Raw genomic sequence first — 6,982 nt, forward strand, 5'->3', positions numbered from 1 at the left:
GAAATCCGAGACAGGGTGATAACAAGGGGCCCTCTGACTAAACAACCAGGCCAGGGGCTACAAGCTAACTGACTAAACCTGAGGTATGTGCGGTAACCCGCCAGGGAAAAGGACAACCAAAATCCACTAGTCCGTACTCCTACCCAGCACCGCTGGATACCAGAGTGGATCTGTGGGAGCGGAATCCTCCGCAAAAGCTCCGGAACACAAATAATAAAAGATAAATAATTAAGCGGCCCAAGCCGCAACACACGGCTACGCCGTGACTCACGAACACCACTGGATGTTCAAAGGTGCTCAGTCAGGACTCCAGGAACAGATGACGACTTCCGAGTACAGGACAACTGAGAACAGGAACGACCGGATACAGCAGAACTGGAAACACTTTCAGCAAACAGATTCAGCATTCAGGAAGCTCAGGAACTAGCAGGAACCAAGCTCAGAACTCAAGCAGACTGAAAACCCAGAAATATCACCAGCATCTGCGAACTGCAATCAGCCAGCATATAACAGAGAGGCCTAATTAATAATCCAGTGCAGCTGGCCTATTGCAGGACTCCAAGCTGACAAGATGCAATTAGCAGCCAGATGAGGCTGAACACATGGGAACAAGCTGCAATTGCACAGACTCACCAGCGGCAGCAGACAAGAGTAATCTAAAACAGAGCAATGGGAAATCCTGGCATGCAAGACAACTAAATAAACATAAAATAGAAATGAACCACTACCTGTGGTTCATAACACAGGGGGCCCGGGCCTCATCACCATCCCAGGTCTTTCTCATGTATGTATCATGTATGTGTGTGTGATATATGTATGAATCATATATGTTTGTGATATCTATCTATCTATCTATCTATCTATCTATCTATCTATCGTATGTGTGTGTGTATATATGTATCTATCATGTATGTATGTATGTATGTATGTATGTATCAATCTTGTATGTATGTGTTCTATCTATCTATCTATCTATCTATCTATCTATCTATCTATCTATCGTGTGTGTGATATATGTATGTATCTATCATGTATGTGTTATATGTATGTATCACACCTTCCTCTATACATATACATACATACATACATACATACATACATACACACACCTATATCTGTACGTACACTGACATACACACACCAACATCTATACATAAACACGCTGACCCCTAAACGTACACCAACGTACCCACATGTGAATCTATACATACATGTGCTGACACCTGGACATACACTGATGTACCCACACCTAACATCTATACATACACATGCTAACAACTGGACGTATACAGACGTACCCACATTTGCATCCATGCATATATAGATGTAGGTGTGTGTACGTCAGTGTACGTCCAGGTGTCAACGCGTGTATGTATAGATGCAGGTGTGGGTACGTCTGTGTATGTCCAGGTGTCAGAATGTGTATGTATAGATGCAGGTGTGGGAACGTCAGTGTAGGTTCAGGTGTCAGCGCGTGTATGTATAGATGCAGGTGCTTGTATGTCCAGATGTCAGTGCATGTATGTATAGATGCAAGTGTGGGTACGTCGGTGTATGTCCATTTGTCAGCGCGTGTATATATAGATGCAGGTGCTTGTATGTTGGTGTATGTCCAGGTGTCAGCATGTGTATGTATAGATGCAGGTGTGGGAATGTTGGTGTATGTCCAGGTGTCAGGGCGTGTATGTATGGATATTAGGTGTGGGTACATCAGTGTATGTCCAGGTGTTAGCGCATGTATGTATAGATGCAGGATAATAATCGCACAGCGTGCCCCCCGCCAACCACAAACCTCCCCCACCCCCCTGTATGACATAAACACCGCTAATTCCACTTACACACAATAATTTCAGTTTGCGACCAGGAGCCGGCAATGTATGTGCACCCAAATGAAGCCACTGTACATGCCCTGCAGGCTGCTATGTACTGCACAGGTGCAACAAATTTAAATGCCCTATCTTTAAAATGGGGCATATTTTACTAAATTAAAAAAACCTGTAACTTTCTGTAAAACCTTAACCCCAAAAGGCACTACACTAACATCGGGGTGTAGAGTTGGATGTTGATCCAAGGCACCAACAGGCTAAAGCTTTGACTGTTCCCAGGATGCCTTGCACCGCCTCCTCTATAACCCTGCCCAGTGGCGTAACTAGACCTTTGTGGGCCCCATAGCAAAATTCTGAATGGGCCCACCAGCACTCAACAAGAATGAGTGGCGTTTGGGGTCAGAAAAGTAGAGGGGAAGGGGTCTGACAGAGTAGGGGGCAGGACATGAATGAATAGAAACTGAGGTCTCCATTATATAAAGAAATACAGTATGTGTGTCTGTGTGTATATCACACACACACATATAAGGGAAATTCAAATGCCCTCAATTATTGCGCCCATTACACTCTGGTTTAGGTGCACAAAGCACCTAAACCTGAATAAAGTAATGGGTGCGATCGTGAAAAGACACCGTTTGGTTGCCCAAATGGGTCTCTTTGCACACATTTCAGCTTGTTTCCCCTGGGGGTAGCGAGCTGAAATAAACATGTCGCACCCGTTGGCAGCAACATTAGAATAGCTGCTGACGGGCACGATTGAGGGAGGAAAGGGACATTTGAATCCAGCCCATAGATGCAATGTGAATATGTAATTTGTACCTTCCTATCTTAAAATGTATATAGTAGTGTATACACTAGAGGTCTTTCCGAACCCCCTAATCCTAACATTGTAATTTGCTTTAGGGCGCACCTCCAATTAGTCTAGTGTTTCGTATTTTCACATTAAATACTTTCTTGCATTGGTTGGTTAAAGATTAGATCGTATATTTTTCTAGATATAGCTGTGCATAGTCTACAAGGCTACATGCTTCTCCCCTAACTAGAGATGTGCAGCGGGCATTTTTCGTGTTTCATGTTTTGGTTTTGGTTTCGGATCCGCAGTTGTGTTTTAGATACGGACGCGTTTTGGCAAAACCACCCTTTCGGGTTTTGGATTCGGGTGATTTTTTTTTAAAACCTTAAACAGCTAAAATCATAGAATTTGGGGGTAATTTTGATCCTATAGTATTAAGCTCAATAACCATAATTTCTACTCCTTTCCAGTCTATTCTGAACACCTCACACCTCCCAATATTATTTTTAGTCCTAAAATTTGCACCAAGGTCCCTGGATGACTAAGCTAAGCGACCCAAGTGGGCAGCACAAACACCTGGCCCATCTAGGAGTGGCACTGCAGTGTCAGACAGGATGGCACTTAAAAAAATAGCCCCAAACAGCACATGATGCAAAGATAAATAAAAAAAGAGGCGCAAGATGAAATTGTAGTGTGTCTCTCCTGCTCAGTGTCAGTTCTCAGTAGTATCCTCATCAGTGCTCAGTATCACTGCTCATTGTCTTGTGCTGCATTGTGGTGCTCAGTATACTAGAGTACATTACTAATAGTCCAGTGCTGCATCTTGCTGCTCAGTGTCAGTTCTAGTATCCTCATCAGTGCTCAGTATCACTGCTCATTGTTTTGTGCTGCATTGTGGTGCTCAGTATACTACAGAACATTACTAATAGTCCAGTGCTGCATCTGGCTGCTCAGTGTCAGTTCTAGTAATCTCATCAGTGCTCCGTATCACTGCTCATTGTCTTGTGGTGCTCAGTATACTACAGTACATTACTAATACTCCAGTGTCTTGTGCCGCATATGGCTGCTGTAGGGTGCTGTGGTAGTGTCCTGTCACTGTGCATATGTCATCATTCCAGTCACAGTGACATACCCTCCAACTGTACCTTTTTAATAGGTACAGTACCTTTTTTTCATGGTCTGTACCTATTTTTGGCTCTCCAAACTTCCATTGAAAGTATAGGAAAAGGGGCGTGGCCACGCCCCCTTTACCCGTGACCACGCCCCTTTTTCTAATTTGTACCGATTTTTGTGTGTAAAATGTTGGAGGGTATGCAGTGATATCTGGTATCTATCTAGTGGTATCTAATTCCAGACATTACCACCGTCTAATTCCAGATATATTACTGGCATATAATTCCACACATTAAAAAATGGAGAACAAAAAGGTGGAGGGTAAAATAGGGAAAGATCAAGATCCACTTCCACCTAGTGCTGAAGCTGCTGCCACTAGTCAAGGCAGAGACAATTCAATGCCATCAACATTATGTAATGATTATACGATACATTATATATCATATCATTGTATGGTTGTAAAATACAACTTAAAAACTTTAATGAATAAATACATAAAGTAGCTTTTATGTAACCTTTTTAAACCTATTAGCATAGACCGAATCTCATCGTGTGTATAGGCCTTTAGTTCAACAACAGCATGGGACCAGTTAGTGTGTTTTGACCACTGCACAGCACCTGGTGTTATATAGTAAGCACCACTATGGCATAGTATACAGCATTATGGGCCTGATATGAGTGTGACCAGCGGTGATGTGGAATGCAGTAGGAGGTGCTGTTTAGTAAGCACCACTTCTATATTCACCATGCAGTATATTGTGTGAATATAGAAGTGTTGGCTGTGTTATGTATTAGAGTAATTATTGCAGCTCCCAGCTAAAATTGCAACAATGTAATTTAGTGACAAGCTGCAGAGATTAACCCTTTCTGTGGCTGCTGCACATCCTCTATTCATATCGCTGAATTCAATTAGGGAGATGTTCTCACCCCGCGAGCAAGCGCAGGTATATGCCACACTTATGGTAACATTGGATTTGCAGATATTTTCTTGCAGGGGTGTTTCTAAACAATTTGGCTTCAAATGCGTGCCCCCCGCCACCATTGGCATTAAAAATTGTGCCCCTCTCCCATATATATATATATATAAAAAAAACTATATTTGCGTGAGCGCTCCGGACGGGATGGGGGGGCGTGACCTCGCAAAAATGGGTATGGTCTCCATAAAATGGGCGTAGCCTTGCAGGCAAAGACTACCTTACACCCCAGTTCTTGACCCTGCACCAACAGACCTCGGCCACCACAGGGAAAAAAGTACAGTAATTTCCACCATGTTAAGCCCCACACATTAATGCCCTTTGGAACATATTATGTCACTCACCACAATATCTGTGATACACTATGCCCTACAGTAAAGCTTCTAATTACTTTTACAAAAACTGCTCAATGCCAAGAGTTTCACGTGCTGGGTGTCATGCTCATTGCCAGGGGTTTCACTCTCTGGGTGTCATGCTCATTGCCAGGGGGAACGCAGTAGGAGGTGTTATATAGTAAGCACCACTATGGCATAGTATATAGCATTATATATATTGTGAGCACTGGTGATGTTGAGTGCAGTAGAGCTGCTGCTGGGTAATTACAATTGACTACAACCACCAATATATTCTGCTGCACTATATATATGCAAAGCTAATTCTGCTGGGTAATTACAACTGACTACAACCACCAATATATTCTGCTGCACTATATCTATATTTGCAAAGCTAATTCTGCTGGGTAATTACAATTGACTACAACCACCAATATATTCTGCTGCACTATATCTATATATGCAAAGCTAATTCTGCTGAGTAATTACAATTGACTACAACCACCAATATATTATGCTGCACTATATCTATATATGCAAAGCTAATTCTGCTGGGTTATGCAAATTGAAACATTTTTGCATAGTATGTGATTTTGAAGTACTTTTTTAAAGTTTTGAATGTTATAGACCCAGTTTAATCTTTGTTGAATGCCTGGTTGTTGTTTTTACGGTAATTTATTGCCTGGCATTTGAGGGGGTGGGGTGTGGTTACAGATTTCAATTATTGGTTTCACTTGTAATAGTCTTCTACTTAAGTCCAATGGTGTAGGCTGTGCAAAGCCGTTTGGCTGTGCATTTATTGATCTAAGCGTGCATTTTTATCAAAGCGTGATAAAATTGACACATAACAGCAGTGTTCAATCAGCATTAATTTATCTTCAGCTGATATCGATTGTGAATTGACGTTTCTTCTCTTCTTGTCACCTACAGGTAATTACAATTGACTACAACCACCAATATATTCTGCTGCACTATATCTATATATGCAAAGCTAATTCTGCTGGGTAATGCAAATTGAAACATTATTGCATAGTATGTGATTTTGAAGTACTTTTTATTGATCTAAGCGTGCATTTTTATCAAAGCGTGATAAAATTGACACATAACAGCAGTGTTCAATCAGCGTTCAATCGAAGTGAAAAAGAAGGAAAACAGAAACACACCAATCTAACAAAACAAAGAAAACTGAAGAACTAATAACAAATGTGAGTCACTTACTCCTCAGATCACTCACCTCCTGATTGTTGCATCTGATTACATAGCACAGAACTACCTTACTTGGACATTTCATAAACCATCCATTTCACCTACAAATGCCTGTATCTGTATTATTGTAATTTTGTTTTTTAAGCACAGCTGCACCAATGCAATTTTACCTGCAAACACTTAAAACATCTAACATAATTACCATTGCTTCTTAAACCTCTCACAATCCTTTCATTTCTTACACTCCAAATACTTTTCTGCCCCCACTTTATCTACGCTTTTGACTCATTTCATACTAAATCTACACCCCTTGAGCCTACACTGCTTTTCTCACCTGCATTTCTGCAATTCTTCTGCTCGGATTGCCTTACAGTCTCCTCTCCTACTTCCACTTTCCCTCAACCTTGATAAAGCTAAATATTTATCTTATTTAAAACCCTTTAAGAGGCCTAAGAACACTGTACGCTATTGACGTATGGAGTACCGTAAGGGTACGCACGTTGCGTAGCAATCGCTTAGCCGAGGTCGAGACGCTCAAGCGTCACGTTCGCTCACGGCCAAGAGATCACAGGCAGGCACGCTATTGGCTGCTGACTAACGTAATGGTTCGCTATAGCGTAGCGGACGCTCGGGACCACGAGGAGATCACCAGCGGCGCAGACGCTCACAATGTTAAACCTTTATCTCTAAACCATAAACAATGTAATATGCAGTAAAACCTTAGTGTAGAGATAGGGT

The sequence above is a fragment of the Pseudophryne corroboree genome, chromosome 8 (assembly GCF_028390025.1).
Source record: "Pseudophryne corroboree isolate aPseCor3 chromosome 8, aPseCor3.hap2, whole genome shotgun sequence".
Classification (NCBI taxonomy): Eukaryota; Metazoa; Chordata; class Amphibia; order Anura; family Myobatrachidae; genus Pseudophryne; species Pseudophryne corroboree.